The following is a 24,285-nucleotide window of genomic DNA, read 5'->3' as shown; positions in this document are numbered from 1 at the left end:
CCCCCCCACCCCCTCACTCACCCTCACACCCCCACTCACCCTCACACCCCCACTCACCCCGCCACTCACCCTCACACCCCCACTCACCCTCACACCCCCTCACCCTCACACCACTGTGCTACAACACATATTGTGTTACAATAGGTGTCACATTTGCGAAAGATAAAACTATTGGCATTGTAAATAACAAAGCTATTAATTTTGCTATTTTAAAAACAAGCACATAAATGAAAAATGTGTCCTTTACAATACCAATAGCTCAAACTTTCCTAATGCGAGACCTATTGCATTGCTGTGCTTCTCTCCCCTGCTGCACTCTCCTGCTCTCTAGAGGTGTGGCCTAACGACCAGAGCTGCCATCTAAGTCACGTAAATGCAAAACATGTTGCATTCCAAATGCTATAGGTGTCACATTCGCGAAAGTTATAACTATTGGCATTGTAAATGACAAAGCTATCAATTTAGCTATTTTAAAAACCAACAAATAAATAAAATATTTGTCATTTACAAGACCAATAGCTCCAACTTTTCTAATGCGAAACCTATTGCATTTCCAATGCTTGTTTCTCTGTCTAAGCACTGTAGTCGACTGCATGCCTTTTGTAGCACTCCTACATGTGCTTTTCCTCCGTTTTTCTTCGGTGCACACCCCAAACCCCTATTTAAACGCTAATTTATCTAAAAAGGCTGAATGGGGGGCGTGGCTTGCAGCCAACCAAGATGGCCGCAACTTAGTGGAGCTCCAAGGGTAAGACTGACTCCCCTAATGAATCCGGACATTTATCCGTCCTAAACACTGTCCCAAAGTTGTTATTCCGGAGGCGGAGGTGAAGCGGACCCAGATACTCCCCGTCTGAAACCCCTCCGTTTCCAGATCGCGGAGTAACAGCGGATTGAAGACTGCGGCCTTTGACCACGTTTCAGGCACCGGACTAATTTTTGAAGGCACCCCGGCGCATGGACGGCGCGGCTGGCTCGGCGAGGGGGGGATGCGGTTCTGAGCGCTGAAAGTGAAAAGCCCGGACTACCAGCGCGGACTGGGACTGCCTGCAGATGGTGAGAGGTGAAAGCTTCCCCCCCTTGTTGATGGTGGCGAGTGCAGCACGAGCGTGAGGCGTCGAGCTCCGGTGAGTGATTGGGCCGGACACTTCACCTTCCCAATACTGGCTGCTGCCTTCAAGGAGCCCCAATAAATTGCACTTGTCGCAGGCAGCCATGAGCAGGGAAACCAGGGGAATGCAACGAGGTGAGCACAGAGCGGACCGGCAGTGAATGAAGGCCCCCTGCGACAAGGGATCAGACAAGATAGCTGCGTGAGACGCCAGTTGGGATCCAGGCGTTGCAGGACCGGCTCCTGGAGGCATGGAGTGAGCGGCCGCACGAAACACCACTGTGGGGGGCGCGTGATACCTGCGCGGCTGCCGGCGGAACACAACACTATGCAAGGTGCGGAGACGGCGCCATTGGGGGTTGCCACACCATAAACACAGAATATCCTGGGTATATGCCCAGCAGCACAACGACCACTTCTAGGGCCTGAACACAGTCAATCAGAGCTTCGGTGGGCACAGAGCTCGACCAATTCCCCCCCCCCACCCCCAACTTGTTTACTGTGAAGATCTTTGAGGCCCTGGGCAGACTGGCCCTCTCGGGCGGCCCCAAGCAGGAAGACTCGAGGACTGAGATTGGGGTCCTTTGAATAGCGCATCAGCGGTGCAAGACCGGACTGGCAGTGGGTGCGGACCCCCCCGTCATGGGGGATCGCACAGACACATCCGTGAGACACCCGTTGAGGACTCTGGGGACAATGTGAGGCGGTGACCACTCCTGAGGGTCTGGTGTGAACGGCAATGAAATATACCCCTGTAGGTAGGAAAGAACAGAATACCCTCCAACAATACAGGGTGCTTGAAACGCCGACGGCATTTACGACGACAGTGTTGTAAGGAACCGTGGAAGCTGTTCCTTTCACGATGAGTAGCAGAGGCAACCGCGCGACCCAGCAAGGCAAGCTGGACTAGTTTGCATATGCTCCCCCCCCCTCATTCCGGATCCGAAAGGGGCTGGCACTAAAGGCGCGGAGTGGGCGGAAACCCCAAAATAACACTGGAAGGTACAGACCACGGTGGAAACCATTTCAACAGACGTCACACTCCTACTAGCGGATCTGCAAAAAATGTCTTCTAGAGTCACTGCGGTGGAGCAAGTGATGACATCTCTCACTACGGACACCGCACTCCTGATTAAGAGAGTAACACAACTAGAGGAGGACAATAGGCGTATGGCGGACAAGCTGGACGAACAGGAAGGGCGCTTCCGCCGCAATAACGTGCGCATAATTGGGCTTCCAGAGTCGGAGGGGGGACCTGCCATGGACCTCTATGTAGAGGATCTCATAAAAAATGTGAGCAGGCCCACAGGGTACCAGGAGGACGCCCGGGCCCACCCCTTCCCCCGCGGCCGGTACTGGGGCGCATATTTAATTTTAGGGACCGGGACGCCATTCTCCAGACGGCGGGGATGGCGCTGCCTATACGCATCGAAAATTCAGAGGTCTCCTTTTTCCCAGATTACACGACGGCAGTGGCGGCGCGACGCAGGAGCTTCCTTGAGGTGAAAAAGACGCTAGGATCCCGCGAACTGCCATACTCTATGCTATTTCCAGCACGGCTCAGAGTTTTGGTTGACGAGAAAACTAGGTTTTTTGATACGCCAGAAGAGGCACACGACTGGCTTGAGAGGCGGCGTCCGGCGGAGGGGTCAAGTCGACAGGGCAGAAGGGAAGACAGCAGGGAAAGACTGGCGAATCTGAAGAAACTGGACAGGAGGAGGGGGAGGAGGCAAACATGAATAAGGACTCCGGGGAATGATTCCTTCATGTGCAAGGGAAGTATCTCCCCCTTTCTTTTGTTTCTTATATACTGAAATGCATCTGGTTGTCGATTAGGGCTCCCCTCCCCTGGCTAGCAAAAATGGAACTAATGATGGATCGGGACTCAGGGACTGGAAGGGGATGATTGGTCTTCCTTGGACTTTCCCACCCCTGTTCATATAAGTAAGGAAGTCTCAGGGTGGGGATATTAAGCACTCTGCTAAGTTGGGGTGGCGGGCAGTTCTAAGTCCGCAAGGCAGGGAGGGGAGTTTAATATGTTTTTTGTTTAATGTGGGGGCGGGGGGACAGTTTTGTGCCAATAGTTATTTATCAAATAAATAATGTGGCTCATGTTTTATATTCTAAGTTGGCCACTGCTGTGATATAAACTTACAAGTCACAAATACCATCTAATTTGTATGGAAATTACCCATAGTGAGTGGCGGCTTATATTTAATAGTTAAATAATGCACACACTGAATCCACTGGCCTTAAGAACGTGCCATCCACTAACTAAAATCATGAAAACAGTGCGCTAAAATATGAACCTTTGCAGCAAACGGCACATGCAAATATCTGTGTGCTGAAAAATGTTTTGGCACGAAGCAGGGAGCTGCCCCTGCCTTTAGTGTGTATGTGCTAAGTTTATTTGATCAGCTGGAAGCGCCTCAATTGTAAATAAGGACTCTTTCAAATTAGAACTGTGCAGCATGATGTTTGTTCACCACTTTGTGTGTTTTCCCCTTAGGACGCTTTTGTTTAAATTGCATATTATGGTGGTTGGTTCTTTGGAATCTTGTATATTGGCACAGTTGGTGCTTTTTTTCCCCAAAGATGCATACAACTGTATAGTATACACAGTCGGCACGGGTCCAGTAAAGGAGAGCCTGCCTTTGGGGCAATGGGAAAAGCTAGTAGAACAGATATACAGAAATAGCCTAGCAGCCATAGCCACTTCAATGGGACAATTCTGTGGCAGAGTTTTCTCGCATAATTATTGATTTACCGCATTTCTCACATAATCCATCGTCTGTTATTCTCTAGATTTTAACAAAGCTCACCCAGTCCAATATTTATTTAAAACGTGGCGCTGTGTTCCCGTGCACTGGAAGTTCTTTAGGAAAAGTTGACCTTTAATCTTTCAGTTGCTTATTTCTGCTACCCCGCAAAACCTTGAAGTCCAATTGACTATAAGGCCAATGGAACTGTGACTGAAGAGACGCGCACATAGTGATGGTCGCATTAACTTAGTCCACTCTGCAAATAATCACACACTATATGAGCACTGCCCTCTTGCAAAACACTGCTTTACGCCCATATTTGCAGTTGTATAAAGGAGGAGTGTGCACTCTTCCATCTGGATGTTAAGGCTTTTGGATCCATGCACCTAATGTCTCCCGTTAGGAGCCAGCCAAATGTCCCTTCCTGCACAGTGTCCTAGCTTAACATTTACCGAAGTCGGGCCGGAAACAGTATTTAGTGCATACATTATACGTTTTTTTCGTTGATTGGCTGAGTCAATATCAGCAATTCATAATAGGGTTCTTATCTAGGATTAATAACTAATTATGTATTTCTGCAACTAAGAGGGGGTAGCTACCTAGATGTTAGCACCTCCCAAGTTTTCTAGAGCCACCAAAATATCCTTCAGTGGCTCGCTCCAATACAATTACAAAATGAGCATTGGCAAAGTCAGTGGGTCTGGCCTCGGCAAGCTGGTGCAATTATACATTTTTCAATTTTTATTGCAAATATATGCCTACAAATAAAGAAAATGCACACCACTTCCTACACGTGTTCTACATGTATGAAAAAAAAATAGCCATTGCTCATAATTTTGATTATACAGTAGTGGACATTCGTGGCAGACAGATGAACTTTTTAGTTTTGATCTGTTTCTTATTAGTAATTAAATGCTAATGCCTTTTATTTGTGCTATCACCTTAAGATCTACCTTAAATAGACTACAATGACAAAAAAAAGCAAAAGTTTAAAGCATGAAAAGAAATAAGAAGCATTAGCGATGTATTGGCCCACTGCCCTGCCACAGAAGAGCACTCCTTGTTAGCCTTTTTCGGACAGTTAATTCCCTGGCAAGTCTGAGCAGCAATAATTCACTGGACCTAAAACAAACCGACTGTGAGGAACTCGCCTATTACTTCCAATCAAAGGTAAATAAGGTTAATAATGAGTTCCCTGCTACTGACCAAACAAATTACTCCATTGAAAACCGAGAAAACAACTCCCCGACCACTGCAGTCAATGAGTTTTCTCACTTAAACACCAAACATCCCACCTAGAATACTTAGCCAGTACCCGAAACAGCCATTTATCTCACAATGCTTTTAAGCAGCATGTTTAAATCAGGACACTTTCCCTAAAGTATGGAAAAAGGCTTCCATGCTACCTCTACTAAAGAAACCCATGCTTAACCCGTATGAGGTCAGCAGTTATCGCTCGATTTCTAGACTCCCTTTCCAAGACAAATTAGCAGAAAAACCTGTTACCTTGAAGCTCTCTCTAAATTTGGGTTTATGTCTAACCATAGCACGAAATTTGTCCTGCTTGTTACCACAGGAGGTGCCAGAACAGTCGTGGACAATTGTAGCGAGGCAGCACTTATCCTATTAGATTTGCCGGCTGTGTTCGACACAGTAAATCACTTGGTGTTGCTATCTCGTAGGCCTCTGCCCTGACTCTTTTCAGTTCTTTTCTCGCAGATAGAGAACAGTCATTGCCCTTGGAGATCATACATCCAAACCTTTTTCACTCCCCTGTGGTGTTCTCCAGGATTCATCCTTAAGTCCTACACTCTTCAATATCTGCGTCACACCTCTAGCCAGATTAATCTGCTCCTTTGGGTTCTTCCTGGTATCACATGCAGACAACACCAGATCCTGATATCTTTTTGAAGTGGCTAGTAGGTTTCAGGAATGCATGTTGGAGTAGGAAGACGGAAGAAGAACTGCCTCAAATTGAATTTCGATAAAATTGAGGTTTTGCTGTTTTTTTCCGGAACACATTTTATTAGTTTGCATATGATAACTACAACCTGGACTATATAACCACAAATTCGTACATGGAAAATATAAAACGATCAAATAAGAAAAAAAGTAAAGAAACCGAAAACACAAAGGAAATAGCTCTTGTCCAGTCCGCTCTCCCTCCCGCTCCCACATCAATGACACATAAACAATCAAAACTAGTCCTGCTGTAGCATAAAATGGAGTTAGCATGCCCTTCCCTACATGATCCCTCCTCATCCCCGGAATGATTTGACTTCTTCATCCATAAGTTGACTCATCTGACATAGCAGTGCCAGCTCTATTCCCCTGTACTTTTCCCCACTCTTACATATTTTGGGGTGTTTTTGAGGGCACCCCATGCCATATTAATTGCTATCTAGCCCCATGCAGTGGTCCATCCCCTTTTTCCATACCGCTGGTGGGGGAGCGTTCACTGCCATCCAGTCAGTTGGCTATATTGCATTTGCCCAGGATCTGTTCTAAAGTAAGTAGAGCCAATTTAAGTCTATTCCCACCCACTTGTTCCGTAAGGTGGAAAAGGTGCAGCCGCAGATTTCGTGGGATCTGCCTGGGGAGGACGTCACCCAGACAAGTGATCACCACACCAAAAATTCTGTAGTGCTGGACAACTTCATACCGTATGGACGAAAGTACCCTTCTCCGCAGCACAGCGGAGACAGGCCGGGGAGGTAATCACTCCCACATGCCAGAGTTGATGAAGTATAAGGCAAACCCTGTGTATGTACTTCAATTGAATCAGACGAAGTCTGGCCGATCTGGCAGCTGCTCTTGGGGAACCCTAAATCTTCGCCCAGTCCTGGTTTTCCAACTCGCCCACATCAGCCTTCCAGGCAGCGTGTAGGGTGCAAACCTGTCTGGTTGGTTAGATATGAGCGTCAGGGACATTTTTGTGACTTTATCGTCTTCTAAGCCCTCCATGGGGAGTTTGCACTCCAAGGAATTAAATTTGGAGATCTCCAATAGTGTGTTTTATATAGGTAGTCCGGTCATGGCGGAGTTGGAGATACCTATAAAATTGTCTTCGATGTAGTTGGAATTCCTTCTGGAGGTTCTGGAAAGATTTAGGAACTGTGCCCTGGATTACGTCTCCTAGGATGGAGATTCCAATGAGATTCAATTTCTGGAATGCCGACAACGTGGCCATCTGCGGAAGCAGTTTACCATGCCATAATGGTGTCTGTTCTGTTAACCTGCCCCAGTATTTCATCTGTTGAAGCAGTGACCTCCATGATTTAAGGACATTTAGCGTTGTCAGGGGTAGGTTAGTGTGTCCACCTGTGCTGTATGGCTAAGTCGTCCGTGGGGCTTTTCCCATTGCCCATTTGTCTAGGGTATATGCTGAATCGCACTGCGTATCACTCCACCAGTCGTTTATAATCGGGAGATGGGCGGCTAAATAATGGGATTCAACATCTTCAGCTGCAATGCCCCCTCAGTAGATGATTGGAAACATTTGTTGAGGGCATCCTGAGGGGTTCCTCTGTTCCATAGGAAGGCAAGGAGGATGGAATTCAACTTTCAAAACCATTGCCGGGGGATGTCCTAAGGGAAATTCTGTAGTTGGTGGATGAATCTGGGCAAGTGGACCATTTGAAGATTGCCGACCATCCCAATAGGAACAGCGGGAGCACTGACCAAATCATGTTAACTTTAAGGTGAGCAAATACTGGCTCAACATTGGCACTCCATGCTAGCAAAACAGCTGGGGAGAGATAACCATCCAAATATTTGAACCCATTAGTTGCATGCCGTAGTACAGGCACCCATCTCAGGCTGTGAGGTCATGGCCTACTGCATAAACTGTAGATTTTGAGGTGTTGATGTATAGGCTGGTGGTTTCTCCATATACACGCTAGATCTGCAGCATCGCTGGCCTGGCATGAAGAAGTCTGTCGCTTTGTTCTGCACGCATCCACAGATCGGTGCATCATCCTCCCTTGCGGCAAGGATTCAACGCATAGCCGGCCTCGGTTGAGGAAAATCATAGCCACAGCTCCTTTGCGACCTTTTGTTGGTTTTGCTACGAAATCCAGGTACTTTGTAAGTAAAAGGGTCGCAGAGACCCCTGCTTTGAACTGAACCCCTATTTGAACACTTTGAACTCTTTTTCCAGCTTTTCAAGAGTACCCCCCTTTCTCAGTATTGTGGCTTTTTACCGTTATTGGTCTTGTGTTAAGGCTATATATAAAGATACTTATTTTTATAACTACTTGTGTGGTGTCCCTTTGTAGTGTCCTTCACTGTGTAACTGTGTATGATCATAAATGCTTTACACACTGCCTCTGAAATAAGCCTAGCTGCTCGTGCTACGTTACCACAGGGTTGAGCATGGGTTATCAAAGGATGTAGCCCCCTTACTCTGACTTAGGAAGAAGACTCCCTACTTGGACTGCGGCCAGCCACTGCCAACTAGAGTCCCCTATTTCTAACAACCATCCTGTAGGGTTAAGCCCTGCTTTCTGCGCTAAATCCTTCTTCTTAATGATGTCAAAACTAATAGTAAAGTAAGGCACAGAGGGTGAAACAGTAGCAACCACCTCTGTCATGGGTCTGGGTCAACGACAATCCTCCATAGCAAACTCTCCCTAGACGATCTAGGAACACGTACTGATATAAATGCACAAGATCTCATGTTGAAAACATTGTAACAGGCTTCTTTGTTCAAGACCAGTAGGGTATCAGGGTTCTTCAGTAAGCAGATTCAGCTCCTCTGTTCTCACTGAAATACGTGTGGCTTATACTTTTTTATCACAGGGTTTACTACAGACAGTCTTGCGTAGTTATATTCTGGAAACTTCATGCTTGGTTCCCCTGGCCTTAAAAACCTATCAGCCTTCTACATCTCATCTTGTTTCACTGCGAGAACAATGAACTAATAACTCACTAATCACTGTTCGGTAATGCATTCTTTCTGATACCAATCAAGCATTATTGTATAAAAGGCACAAATTATTCTGTTCAAACATTATATGAAACATGTGGAAGTAGGAAGTTCATGGCATTCAAGAACAAAATGTTGCTTATTAAAGTAATACATTTGTTAAACCGGATATTCTGCTCTTATGACAACATTTCTAACCATATAATTTTAAGGTCAAACTCCTAAATCACGTTGTGCACATTTCAGAAATATTAAGTTTGCTTCTAGTTAAAGATAGCTTGCTTCATAGCCTTTCTTTGGCCTATACAAATAACTATGACTGCCTATTGCGAATCGGCACATTTTAAATATGTGGCAGTTTAATGTTAAACTTTACACTCTTCATTGTACATTTAACTTTCTAAGTTAATTATTTGCTTTAATTAATGGACTCTATTATTACTCATACGGGTATTTACACACCTTCCACGTTCTAGTTGTTTCAAAGCTAAAGCAACATTCAACCCCACTTGCACTGCATAAGAAGAGGTTTACATCCAACATGAACACCAAGGGCGTAGCTTGGTCACTAAGATTGGGGGGTGTGAGCTTCAGGTTTTCCAACAATCACTCTGTATAGAATGTTAAAATACATTACAGGTTAGCAGGGCGCATGAGAGGAGCTTTAGGGGCAGCGGAAAGGAAGAAAAATACAGATTGGTGGGGATACTTGCTGAGAGAAAACACATTTTTAAAATCCAATATTTTAGAGACTTTCAAAATGGTTTGTGTGTGCGCTTTTGTCTTTGCGTATGTAAAAATCACTTTTGAAATCGAACACACCTCACCATATCGGGCTGAAAGCACCTATATCTAACTTTTATCAGAAAAGACATTTATTAGGTGGTGTAGCGCCTCCTATTCCCCCTCTGAAGCCGCACCCCTGATCAACACGTTTTATTTTCTCTGATAGCCCCAGTTCAGCAGATTAGAGAGTAACATTAATTGACAAATATTTTAGCTGCATTTTTCACTTCTCCAGTATGCACATCTATCTACTACACATGCAATGTGTGTAACTCTAAGCAGGCAGAAATAGTATGCAGCGTTAAAGGCGCAAGTGTTATGCTTGGTTAAAGACACTTGAGCTTCTACGTTTTACAAACTGTGCACTGTCACAGACACTGAGTTTGCCTGTTCACAGAGAGACGTCACACTGCTTGAAGTGAGACGAGAATTGACTGGAATGGCGCAATCGTGAGGGAATATCTTTGTCGGCCAGGCCAGGGTCCAAATGGGCACTACTTGCTGGTCGCTGTTCTGCCAAGAGCATGGCATCCAGCCAGTTGGACAGATGCCATGCTACAAGACCATCGAGGGCGGTGACAACTCCTTTAAAACCTCCTTCAGTGAGATGGGCCGGGAAGCACATGCCCCCGGCCGGCTTTGTGGCGCCCTGTGTCGTTGATCAAATTCGGACTAGGACGTACCGCCAGCTCTTCCACCCAGAGCAGCTGTTAAGTGGCTAGGAAGATGCTGCTAATAATTACACCCATGGGCATTGAACCATAGGCAAGGGGATCAATGATCAAGTGCTGGACAGAATACGAAAGGTAGCTGACAAGTGTACCGCCTACAGCACCATCCTGACCACTAACACATCCCTGAAGCATTCAGACTGCAGCTTCATGGTGGACTGTGAGGTCATCAATGACATCTGCTGTGGAAACCTAGACATTGAGCGGCCGACCTACACCAACCCCAACTGTTTAGTAAGTCAGATTGGTTAGTCTATTGCAGCCTCTCTCTGGTTCGATGGTTTCATCAGAGTTCCAGACCACCTTGGTGCCCTATCCCTATGTCCACATTCCCCTGGCCACCTATTCCCCAGTGATCTCTGCAGAGAAAATCCACCAGGAGCAGCTTGATGCCTGCTGTACCATGGTGATGTAGTACCCAAAGATGCCAGTGCTGCTTTTGTTGCATTAAAGCCAAAGGGTGGAATCTAGTTTGTGGAATGGTACCCAACTGGTTTTAAAGTTGGTATTGGCTACCAGCTTCCCACTGTAGTGCCCGGTGGAATTGTGACCATGGTGCTGCGTGCCGTGTGCTTGTTAAGCAACATCACAGCCATTGCTGAAGCATGGGATTGTTTGGGCCACAAGTTTGACCTGGTGTACGCTAAGCGAACCTTTGTCCACTTGTACCCCGATGATTCGATGGAGGGAGGCGAGTTCTCATAGGCCCGGGAGGACAAGGCCGCACTGGAGGGGATTATGAAAGGGTGGGATTAGACTTAAAATGGCAGAGAAGATGAAGGTGAAGAGTATTATTTGGAAGTGATTTTATTATTTGTGGCAGAAGGGCAATTTTCTTTCATCATGAAGATAAAGTGTTTTATTTTATTTTACAAACGACATTGCTGTGAACAGTTACAGGCGCCTTTTGTCACAATTTGCAAGGATATTGACACAGTAACTGTGTGCGATTAGAGACACCATGAGCATATGTGGTTAATAACAGTACATCATTGGTGTGTTTGATTACAAACAAAACTGTTTTGATTGGTTGGTGATGCAAGGGTTTGCAGTATGGGTCACAGACCGTGCATGTTTGTAGACCCTGTCGGTAGGCACTCTGGCTGCTTGGTGGCAGGCACCGTGTAGTACAGGGTTGGAGAGACAGTGCATGTTTGTTGACCCTATCAGTGGGCACTGTTGCTGTTTGGTGGCAGGCACTGTGTTGTACTTGGTTACAGACGTCATGAGTATGCATGCTCGAGGCGTGAAGGACATGCATAGTACCAGACTAATTGGTGTGTTCTGTGGCAGTAGCTGAAACGGTTACCAACAAAGCATTATTCTAAGCACTGTGTGTTCTTGGTTACGTACACATGGGTGTTCATTGCTTCAGGCATAGTGGGCGTGTATAGTTACGGAATCAATGTGTATCTATGGTTAAAGGCATGATGACTGCGAGGTCGCGGGTACAGTGGGCGTGCTCGGTTGCAGATCATAGCCGTGCAGGGTTACAGACAATAAGAGTGTGCATGCTGAGAGATTGTTACAGGCACACTGGGCGTGCGTGTGCGCAGCACACGGCTTCTTCCCTCCCAGCAGCTCCACCTTTTATCAACAACTGATAGTGCCTGGAAGGACCTGCTACTCCTGCTTCACAAGGGGTTTTAAGTGCAGTTGTTTACCTTTTGTACCTGTGGAGAATGCTGCTCCTTGGCAAAGTTAACTACAATTCAGGAGGCTTATTTACAAGACCTCTGCGCCGCCGGTACGCCACTTTTCCCACGTATTAAAAGTGACGCACTGGCGACGCAAGAGGCTTGTAAATAAGCCCCCAGGTATTTTTATTGTATCGGAAATATCTGCGCCATTTGATTCCTTTCGAAACTGCTCGTTTTTCGGATCTCGGGCTGACTGACCACACCTTGCACACAATTATTTAATAAATAAAGATACATTTTTACAAATCGTGTTTACTCCCCTAAGGGTTTAAACTGAGGTACCATATGACGTGTTTTGAGTTTCCATGGCTGCCAAGTTTTCGGTTTGCTTACGTGTGACATCTCCATATTTTCAAAGTTGTGTGAGACATTTCAATGCCTTTGTCATCGCGCGTTGAACAAAGCAGTGATGTCCTGGCAATGACACGCATTTCAGATAAATTGCAACCTCGCCTGCAATACTAGGGTCTGAAAATGATCATAAACCCGCGGGAAGGCTCGTGCTAGGCCAGTAAACAATGTTCGGGTTCTAACACGACCCGCCATCCCGCAGTCTGGAAAATTCCAGACACGTTTATTATGAAGGCAAAAGTCGGCAGTGAACTGAGATGCTGCGAGCAGCTGACCGAGTGTGAAATCTTGTTGCCAAATTTTGGAGGATAATGTGGAAGGACCCTACATATTGCTGCTCGTGCACCTCAAGGCTGCCACGCAGCATTACGTCTGTTCATGTACTGCCCCCCCCCCCTTATTACTTAGCCGGTACGGATCAGTCCTTACCCACAGCACCCCGCGTTCTGTGGTAGGTTTCATATCTCCAGTATCTTTGGCCTCCACCTGCAGCACCCCATGATAGTAGGCCTTTCTGCCCATGCACTCTGTCCAGACCATCAGCGCCCCATTTTACTCGTGTATCCTGCATCACCCTAGGCGTCGGCCAGTATCCCTGTAACAGGAAGGGGGGGCAGCTGCTCTGGTGAAGGGTACGAGCTGCAGGGCCAATCCAGCCAGCGGGCTAGGGGCGCCGTGCAGTAGGCAGCAACAACACGAGCCTGGATATAAATGGCGGATGTCCTGGCATTGTTTGATGGACCCTGTACTAACACACTCCCTCGTGGCGTTGGGAGCAGAGAGGTGTCCGGGTAGTGCCCGGAGTAGCAGAGGGTGACCCAGGGGTAGCACCGCTACACTGGCGTCTGAGCAGCGTCAGTCTCGAGACATGGGGTGGTAGTTTCCATTGTATTCTCGGGGTGGCTGGCGCCCCATTCTGCTACAAACCTTACAACCTGCAGCTCCGCACACATTCTGTCGGTCACTGGAATCCACAAGCCCAGGGCATGAATGTACTCTCTCAAGAGAGCGCTTCGGAGCCACAGTAATGGCAGCAGAGCGCTATACAATCCGTGAACATGACAGAAGTAGGCGAATGTCTTACATTTTACTGACACGCTTTACATCATTCAATTAAGACTCTGTGGTTGTGATCACCTTGCAATCCCTTGCTTTGTAACGCAGCGATAGTGTTTTTTTTATAACCTGGAGAGACCGCTCAGTGGGCCAAGGCTCCCTCTGCAGAGATGTCAGTTGTAGGTCGCCAAGTTGAGTCCCGAGTGCGCTGATTCGAGCGCCGCTCAGGTTCGATTAATTCGGCACATTAAGTTTGGTGCCAGTAGCATCTGTTCTGTCTTCTTGAACTCCCTCTGAGTCTAGGCGCTATATTAAAAAGAAGAACCTTTTACAAAACAGAGGTGGCATGTACATCTTAATCCCGGACTCTTGTATCAGTAGTGACCGCAGTGGCATTTAGAGACGCTCTAAACCCCAGCGCCCCTAAACTGCTGGTCACCGCGTGATGCAGCCGTGGGAACTGCCGCGTGCGCGGCGCCATGACGTTTTCATCTTCATCAGATGGTGGGGGTCTTCCCATCTGTTCCCTGCCTCCTGATATAGTAAAGAGAAACCTTTCTGGTTACGGTACAGTTCTGAATATAACATTTTTGTTGCGGTTCTTCACATTTTAAGCTGGTGTCCCCTGTTTCTTATTACTGCTTTAATGTGCAGGCTGGCGCTACGAGGTGTGATGGGGCGCCGACAGGTAGGCGCATCCTCCTCTTGTCGCCAAGGGTCGCACTGGCATTGCTCTCCATCTATGCCGCCAGCCGTCCCAGCTGGCGCCCTTTGACCCCGCCTCCTAAAGGCTGCATCGTGGGAGGGGGCTGGGTGCACAATCGGAGTTCAGTAGTAGTGGGTGGGGGAGGGGCGGTGATAGCTGAATGGGCCACAGACCCTTCAGCCAAACTTTGTTTTGTTTGAAAGAGGGGCCTGTTGTCCTCTTTGTGCGCGTCCATCTGTTGCGGCTGGTGCAGGCTCTGCCGGGCGGGCAGTCATCCCGGCTGCTGTTCTAAAGTGTACAGAGACCTCCCCATCCCCTCCAGGGGGACGGCGAGGAGCGCCTTCTACAGAAGAGACTAACCTTCAAAGTCGCCCCCCCACCACACGCCGAGGCCGGTCTCAGTTTGAACTTGATGTCCACGCTGTAGTATTTCTCTTGGCCGCCGGACTCGCGTGGGTCACACGCAGCTGTATCCACTCTTTGTTTTCAGAGCCCACTGTGCAGCAAGGCAAACCAAGGCGATTGCCTAGTGTGCCATTCTGCCACCAGCAAGAGGGCACCTCTGTCGTGCACGCAAATGCACATTTGTTTTTTGCGACCGAGAAATCAAGGTATTGAGTCAAAGCGTTCCTATTTTACACCTCGTAAACCTGGGCGCAGCGCCTCTCTGGCCTCTGAGACTGCGCCACACCCCCTCGCACGGAGGAGGTCTTCGTGAGGTAACCTCAATGCACGTGTCGCTTTAGATGTGTTTCGACGAAGATTCATTCATATTTCCTAACGTTTCCTGATTGTGTCGACCGGTTTCATGGTTCAAATAAAAAGGTTTGCAAGATGTGCGTCTCATTTGCATTATTTATTTTCAGACGTAATTGTTTACTCTTTAAAGTAAAACAATCCAAGCTTGGTCTATACAGTATACCCAGCACCAACCTTGTGGGATATCCCACCAGAAAGTAGTCTCTAACATGGGCGTCGATTTGCCAAAATGCATGGGGTAGAGGAAGTGACATACGTTGTTTTGTAAATGTAAATGTAGTATACTTGTAGCGCACAGCTTCCCCAGCAACGGGGCGTCCCGGCACTGTATATCTCTGGGGAACCCGTCCTGGTTTTTCCTGTGGGATGGTCCCTTGCTGGGAGTCCCCAAGGTGGAGCCAGGCATCCCCGGAATTGGTGTGGCCGTTGTGGAGATTAGGTAAGCTAATGCCCAGAGTTGCCGAGTGGAACCCCTGATTAGAGTAAGCACCAGAGCGAGAATTATCGAGTCCGCTGGCCAAGGTCCGCAACCCTGCCGCGTCGGGAATTGAACCCTGGTCCCGGGCCGACTTCTGCTCTCGGGCCTGCCGCCTCTAACCAGTGAGCCACACTACTCCACTACTTTTGACCCCAGTGACATCACAGGAAGTGATGTCATGTGACTGTCATGTGACTTTTGACAAGGTGTCACCCTGCCCTCAGCGATTTGTGATCTAACTTTTCTATTAGCGGTCAGGTCTTTCTCAGCTGTTGTTGACCCTTGTTCACTCCTATCTATCTTAACTGTCTTTCTCTCTGATCTCCTTATAATACGTGTTGTCCCCTCTCACTGATCTCCTTTCTCACCGGTTCTGTCTCCCTTTCCACTCTATTTCACCTTTCTCCCTCCTTTCTTACTCCCTTTTCTGTTCTTTAGGTCTCGCCTTTACCATTCCGCAGGAATGGGAAATGGGGAGAATTCAAGTCGGCAAAATCCTCTTCAAACCAAGGGCTTTCAGCCCCGCGGTTTTCTTGCAGTTCACGTGAATCACATGAGCAAACATGCACGCGCATTCACGGCCAGGGCTTCTCCTCCCCTAGCAGCACTCCTCCCACACCAGCAACTCCCCCCTCCCACACCAGCACCTCCCCTCTCTCTCCCCGCAAACACAGCCTTGCCGTAGCAGCACTCCTCCCACACCAGCACCTCCCCCCTCCCACACCAGCACCTCCCCTCTCTCTCCCCGCAAACACAGCCTTGCCCTAGCAGCACTCCTCCCACACCAGCACCTCCCCCCTCCCACACCAGCACCTCCCCTCTCTCTCCCCGCAAACACAGCCTTGCCGTCTGGTTTACTTCCATTTTCTTTGCTTATGAAGGGGAAATCCCTTGAAATTCGCACGCAGAACTCCCAAGCTACCTTCTGAAGAGGCATCCGAGCTGACTGGCTGGCGGTCTGCCCTCTACCACTTTCTATTTTCTCGGTGATTCTGCGCTTCTCTCGCTCATTCACTTTCTGTTTCTCCATCGCCTCCCACGACCTCTCTCTGGTTGTCCTCGCTATCTCTCGCACTCCCACGTTTTTTCTTGAGTTTATCCCTCTCTTTCTCGCGCCTCATCTCTTTCTTTTCCCACTCTTTCTTCATTTCCCTCCCTCTCTTGCCTCCTGACTTTCCTTCTCCATGCTCTTTCCTTCGCAACCCTACTCTTGTTACTTTTCCCTCAACACATCCTCCCTGTGCCCCCCCCCCATACTGTTGTCTCACTTAGTACATTGTTAAGCCATCTGTTCCTCCACGTGGTCGTGGTCTCTCGAGTTGCCCACCCGCCCCCTTTCCCCTTCCGTGACTCGCATGATCATCAAAGGCAGCCCACCCCCTCCCTCTCCAGTGCCTAATCTCTGCCCGCAGCTCCGACTCTGTCTACAGCTTGCTCTCCCTCGCCATTATGACTGCCACAGGTTTGTCCTCTATAAAGAGGCTTCTCTGCGGACCAGTTCTCTCACAGGCAAGCACATTCCTTACTGTACTCACGTGTCTCGAGACTTGGCTTTCGGATCTTGCGCCTTCATCTCTAGCACACCTTATTATAATTCATCAAAAGATGGGGGCCTCCTATTCTTAACTCACTCCTGGCTTTCAGACGTGATCACCGAGTGGATAGGAAGGTAAGACGAAACGCACCCCCTGACTGATGTCACAACATGCAGGCATTGCATGAAATACACTGAAATCCTGATGTTTCGTTCTAACTGCACCCTGAAAGAGTCACACTGGAAGAATTCCCGGGAACCTCCCCACAGTGTCACCCATTCAGCGGTAATTGAATGAATAACTTTTGTATTGTGGCCTGCAAGACGCGCTCGTGTGGGATCCTTTGCTGTGACTCCACTGAAGCGCGTGTCCTTTTCATCTCTCATCCTCCTATGCTCACCTCACATGCCCCCCCCCCCCCCCCCCCATCGTCCCCTCTGCTGCCCTCTGTGGTTCTCTCTTGTGTCCTTCTCCCCATGCTTAGTGTTCTGTCATGAGCTTTTCTCCCCTACACCATGCTGCTATCACTCCTCACACTCTGCCTTCTTCCTTTCATCATGTGCTTCTCTTGCCGCCCCTGTGTTGCCCCCCACCCCTGTGTTAGTCTAACTTGTGCACTGATTTCATCGCCAGCTCTCCCCTCTCGGCCCCCTCACCTGCCCGCTGTGTCGCATTTCTCCTCCCCCCTCCCCTTCTCCGCTACTTGGGCCTCCACCTCCGTTGGGAGCTTGACATCCCCCACTCCCAGCACGTCGTGCTTGTACTTGCTCACAAACTGCTCCATTTACTTCACCTCGCCGGGGGACAACTCGTGGCATTTCGAGGGGTCCTGGTCGTGAGCTGGCAGCTGCTTCGCCAACTGCTTCTTCCTGTACTGCACGCCACCCGAGCAGGCCACCGGCAAGAGGGTGAAGGTGGAAAGTGCTCACAAGCCAGCGATGTGAAATGAATTACGTCAATTGTATTACATTACTGCAGTATAGTGCTTTCCAATCCTTTGAACGGCCAAAGTGTGTAATAAGCCAGCAGACTGCAACAAAGTGTGTTCTAGTACAAAATAACATACAGCCACTGAAATTCGAGAGGTCTACGACTTGAGCGTGTTTCTATTAACGGAAATACAGAAATGTCATTCCCACACTCCAAATGCAGAAAGAGTACACCAGAGTGACCTAACCGCACCTCAACATTAAAAACACAAATTCTCTCTCTCTCTCTCTCTCTCTCTCTCTCTCTCTCTCTCTCTCTCTCTCTCTCTCTCTCTCTCTCTCTCTCTCTCTCTCTCTCTCTTTCTCTCTTTCTCTCTTTCTCTCTTTCTCTCTTCTTCTCTCTTTCTCTCTTTCTCTCTTTCTCTCTCTTCTCTCTTTCTCTCTTTCTCTCTTTCTCTCTTTCTTTCTTTCCTCTCCCCCCCCCCCCCCCCCCCCCTTAAAGCTCTAGCCCGACCTAATACTTCGGGGACAACACTGTTATCCTGGGCTATCAGTTAATCTCCTGAAGGTTAAATTTGCTCGGTAGACCTGCAAAAAAACTATGAGTGCTTACAAACAGGACACATCTCAGTATTTAGAAGGCTGCTGATTTTATTTTAAGCCAGCATTTAAGGTGTATTCAGAGCATGGGGAAAAATTCAAAGCCAAATCCACGCAACGCCACTCACACACGCAACACCACTCACACACGCAACACCACTCACACACGCAACACCACTCACACACGCAACACCACTCACACACGCAACACCACTCACACACGCAACACCACTCACACACGCAACGCCACTCACACACGCAACGCCACTCACACACGCAACGCCACTCACACACGCAACGCCACTCACCCACGCAACGCCACTCACCCACGCAACGCCACTCACCCACGCAACGCCACTCACCCACGCAACGCCACTCACCCACGCAACGCCACTCACCCACGCAACGCCACTCACCCACGCAACGCCACTCACCCACGCAACGCCACTCACCCACGCAACGCCACTCACCCACGCAACGCCACTCACCCACGCAACGCCACTCACCCACGCAACGCCACTCACACCCACGCAAGCCGCCACTCACACCCACGCAAGCCGCCACTCACACCCACGCAAGCCGCCACTCACACCCACGCAAGCCGCCACTCACACCCACGCAGTGCCACTTTCACCCACACTGTGCAGTGCACAATAGGTCTCGCAGTAGGAAAGTTGGAGCTATTGGTTTTGTAAATGACAAAGCCCTTTATATTTTTAAAATGAAAACAAAAATAAAAGGCATTGTTATTTGCAATTGTAATAGCTCCAACTTTCCTACTGCGAGACCTATTGGCAACCCCAGTGCTTGTTTTTCACTTGTCTATGTTGCAGTATTATTTATTGCCGTCTCTTTCATCTCTCTTTCTCTCTCAATCATCCATCCACCTGTGTTTCTCTCTGCAGTGTCTTCTTCCTTTCATTATTTTACCCCTATTTCTCCTCAAAGCCTTTAGCCTTTACCTCCTCTCTTTCCTTCGCTCCCCTGCATTTTTTTCCTCACTCTCTCCACAAGCTCAGTGAGGCACAGAGTTGATCCACACTACTTGGAACAATACATTATTTTCCAAGTTAGCTACTATCCTCTGTGGTCAGGGTGTCGCAGTGACAGTGCTGGGGGTTGCAGGAGGCAAGCCAATGGTTGCAGCTGTGACCCCCAAATGACGTCCATGGCCTCTAACCACCTGTTAGAATACTCTATTAACCTTTAATACATCTAAGTTAATATAATGTGTGGATGTCTGTATAGACCTTATATGGAGGTAACATTACACAGTAAAAACAGTTATTTATGCAGTTATATGTAATCAGACCCCCACATATCTACCCACCCTTTAATGTCTACTAGTCCATGGTGCATGTGATCAGTTTGTTGTTTTTGATCAGTCCCTCAGCTGTTTGACATGGCAGTTGACACCTATGCAACCCCCAAACTGGAAGCATGGGAAGGACACTGTGAGAAAGGGGAGGGTCTGCACTTTCTGACCATGGAGCGTGTCTTTACCATTGCCCTAAGCCATGTTATTGCCTCATATGCCTCTCAGAGGACCCTGGCGCCCTTAAAACTTTGTGATGCATAAGCCAGTTGGGGCAAGATCATCTTTGAGAGACTCCATGCACTAAAATATCCCTCCTCCATCTTTACTGGCCCTGGTGAAGTAGGGAGTTTCTGGCCCAAACTATCGCTGTGCGCTCACATGGCGGAATTTGATTCATCCGTGCTTTGGCAACCAAGTGATCACAAGAGCAGCTGATGTCATCGGTCAAACCCACCTATACAGTATTAATTATTTTGGGTACTTCTGGAAGTGTCAAGGATGGTTGAAGTTCTCATCCTATGGCCTGTTGATGGTGAGGACCTAATGGGATTTGCCAACTGAATCGATCTAGTTTCTTTGACTCATATGATGGTCCTTTGGTTTAGTCTATGGCTGCCGGTGCCGCAGGCCCTTTCGCAGGTTGTGCTTGAAACCTATTCGAGCTTTACTTTTCCCCTCTGTTGTAGGTGCAAAGACCCAGCCATCTCTGACCCGGATTAACTGCAGCTATACCTATAGTTACACTCAGTATTACATCAGATGGAGGAAAATATTCTGCAGGAGCAGAGGGATGGAAAAGAGATGGTCCAGCGAGGAGGAGAGTGATGAAGGTGGGGAACAGAGCCAGGAGCAGGGAGGAGAAACGGCGACCACATGAGGGTTCAGGGGAAAGTTGACTACTTGGAGGCGAAAGAAGAAACATCCAGAGTGAAGGTGCAATGGTGCTCTCCCTGCTCTTCTAGTTCATCCATCAATATACTCTATTGGATGATTTCACTGGGCCTCCTTTTCTTCAATTTGTGTTTTGAAAACAAATAACACAGAAATGCAACCCCCAGGTGTCAGTTTTGAAGTTATTTTCACCCACTTTTTCCATAGATAAAACATTTAATTTTTTGATATGCGTACATCGTTACTTTGTCGTTATGATGCTTTTATGTTGAGCATGGCTGACCAGTACTGTCAAGGTTTTTTTAGGTGAGGCGCTAGCTAGGACCATGTCATTTTAGTAAAAATTTGTGTTAAGCGGAATTTGCATAGTCACGCTACTCAAAGCTCAGCGAAACGGGAAAAAAATCTCTGCAAGCAGCACACAGAGTTCCGCGAACACGCGGAATTGCTTGTTCCACCCGTTTTTGATGCTTTTTTCCTGTTCGCGAATGCTGTTTGCGTGCTCGGGGGGGAAATATCTCGCAAACACGCATTTTGAAAGCGCGATCAATCAAAGAATTCTGCGAAGCCGGGGATCGCTGAATTTTTGGCAATTCCGCGTTCTCACCCTTGACCCTGTGCCTCATGGGAACAGTCTAGCCCGAACTGCCAAGCCAATTCTTTCCTGGACCGGAATCAACCATCCAAGGACCGGTTTCTGGCTATCAGCCGTCATCAGCCAGGATTGCTTGACTCCAGTGGTGTGGAGAGCACGGGACTCATGTCTGAGCATACCCGTCCCACTCGAGGTGACAAATGCAAAAAGAACAGTTGATGGACAGAATGCAGAACAATGTCATACATTCACCCCAGTACATAGATCTGGGCCTAAATCAATCGTTTTTTTGCACTCCACACCACCCCAGTTCAGACATGGCCATATGCAAATCAGCCTTGACCCTGTGCCTCATGGGAACAGTCCAGCCCGAACTGCCAAGCCATGTCTTTCCTGGAACGGAATCAAGCATCCTAGGACCGGTTTCTGCCTATTGGCCGTCATCAACTCAATCAACAAACAAGAGGTACCTGGTCAGATTGCTAAACTAAGAGTTGTGTCGTGCCAAAGAGACCACTACACCAAACTGACCTCCCAATGACAATACTAGGTTAGAAAAAGTCCCATCAGCCCACCCTTATTGGTGGAATGTCGTCATATGGGATATGGACCATGAACCAAGATTTTCTCCTGATGCATCTAGTAATGATGCAGAGATAGGTTCTGGAAGGTGGTCTTCTTAACCCAAGTATTGCAGAGGTAGGACCAATGGGGTGCAGTGCTAGTGAAAACAAAAAATAAGGGTGATGTTAAAATTGGCTCCTGTGACAAAAAATATGTTTATTCAGCATTGTCCAGGGTCAAGGGTAAAAACAACGCCTATAGTTTTTAAAAAATGACTATATCACGGCACTGCACCCCATTGGTCCTACCTCTGCAATACTTGGGTTAAGAAGACCACCTTCCATATGACGACATTCCACCAATAAGGGTGGGCTGATGGGACTTTTTCTAACCTAGTATTGTCATTGGGAGGTCAGTTTGGTGTAGTGGTCTCTTTGGCACGACACAACTCTTAGTTTAGCAATCTGACCAGGTACCTCTTGTTTGTTGATTGAGTTGATGAAAGGGGTTTGAGTTACCGTGGTCATTAAACTTTCCCCAGTTGACCCCCCCACCCTCTTTTTTCCAGTATTGGCCGTCATCAGCCAGGATAGCTTGACTCCAGTGGTGTGGGGACCACAGGACTCTCGTCTGAGCATACCCGTCCCACTCTGGGTGACAAATGCAAAAACAACAGTTGATGGACAGAATGCAGAACAATGTCATACATTCACCCCAGTACAGAGATCTGGGCCTAAATCCATCGTCAGACTGATTTGCATATGGCCATGTCTGAACTGGGGTGGCAGAGTGGGCTAAAGAACGGTGATGGATTTAACCGAGATCTGTTGACTGGGTGTGAGTGTTTGATTGGTTCATATGCTCCGTCCATCACCACCCCCTTTTGTACCCCTTTGTTTGCCATAAGTTGGCAGGGTATGCTCAGACGTGAGTCCCTTGCTCACTTTGCCACTGGATTCAAGCAAGCCTGGCTGAAGACGGCTGAAATGCCAGAAACCGGTCCTAGGAAGTTTGCTTCCGGTCCAGGGAAGGCATGGCTTGGCATTTCGGGCTGGACTGTTCCCATGAGGCACAGGGTCAGACTGATTTTGTATATGGCCATGTCTGAACTGGGGTGGCAGAGTGGGCTAAAGAATGGTGATAGATTTAACCCAGATCTGTTGACTGGGTGTGAGTGTTTGATTGGTTCAGATGCTCCGTCCATCACCACCCCCTTTTGTACCGCTTCACTTTTTATTGGTCCATATGCTTGCCAGTTTACTTTCCTCAGTTTCTTTTGGTTATAGCCTGTTGTCCCTTCTGTGTCTCTCTTATCAGTTCCACGTGGCCTAACTAACTCATGCCCTCCCGCCTTGGGGGTTCAAACTTTTTTTCTTTCTGTAAACGCTGCGTATCGTTTACTGTTTACATTTTGTTATCTTTACCTCTGAACACCTAATATTGCTATATTTTACTACTAAACAGGCAGTCACAAATGCAGTCACCTTGAGGGCAATAGGGTCATGTTTTGTATTGTGTAGCAGGTGCAGGGGCACCGGGCCTTAAAGTTGTCAGAACTTCTCTAAACACATAATATTACTGTATTTTACTACTAAACAGGCAGTGACAATTTCACCTTTGTATCACTAGGGTCATGATTACAATAGTGCAGTGGAAGGTACTCTGAGGAGGTATTAACTATATCAGCGGAAGAGACCAATCTGAGATACGCCGCCCGTGACTGTGTCGCCCGTGACTGTGTCGCCCAAGGGGAGAATCGTGCACAACTGCTGCTTCCGGGGTAGCCTGGAGAAGCCGCGGGGAGGCGACTACGCCATCAGCAGCTGTACTGGAGCAAACTGACAACTGCTGTGCTGCACTGGCTGCGGCTGGGGTCCCGGCTCTGGAATTGGTTCTCCCCCACTGAGAGGCCGCAGGAGCGTCTTCGGACTTGGCCCGAGCAGTGATCTGGGGGGAAAGCTGCTCTACATACGCGACCCCCACCGGAATGACTGGGCGTTCTATTGGCGGCTTCAGAGAGCAGTGAACAGCCGGTGCCAATGCCACTGTCTGAGGCGCTTGGAGCCTGGTCGGGGGGGACGGCTACCGCAGGGGCGATTTGAGTAACGGTTGGAACCTGGTCTGCCCAGGGCCTTCTGACTTCAGGGTGGGTGGAATTTGCGTAATCGCGTTATGCAAATCTCCGCGAAACGGTAAAAAATCTCCGTGAACACTCTGAAATTCAGCGAAGAACCGCCTGGAATTGCTTGTTCGCGATGCTTTTTTACTGTTCGCAATCGCTGTTTGCGTGCTCGGAGGAAATATCTCACGAACACTCATTTGAGAACGCAAACAAGCAAAATATTACACGAAGTCGCGGAACGCAGAATTTTGGGCAATTTCGCGTTCTCCACGGAACGCGAAATTACCCAAATTCCGCAAATTTCGCAAGCGGAACGGAATTTACAGCCCAGGCCTATTCTGACTACAAGTCAGTGAGCTGCCAC

General features: G+C 48.2%; 1 protein-coding gene and 1 pseudogene across 2 annotated transcripts in view; both read left to right on the top strand.

Moving 5' to 3' along the window:
* The window catches only part of QSOX2 (quiescin sulfhydryl oxidase 2), a 252,134-nt gene that overhangs the window by 8,920 nt on the left and 218,929 nt on the right, over positions 1-24,285 (top strand). The gene's annotated exons all lie outside the window — the stretch shown is intronic.
* On the top strand, positions 1,216-11,096 carry LOC147710323 (tubulin alpha chain-like; annotated as a pseudogene).

Source organism: Lissotriton vulgaris, chromosome 5, assembly GCF_964263255.1.
Source record: "Lissotriton vulgaris chromosome 5, aLisVul1.2, whole genome shotgun sequence".
NCBI classification, from domain to species: Eukaryota; Metazoa; Chordata; class Amphibia; order Caudata; family Salamandridae; genus Lissotriton; species Lissotriton vulgaris.
Note: the sequence above shows the minus strand (reverse complement) of the source record. Positions and strands in the feature narration are given on the sequence as shown.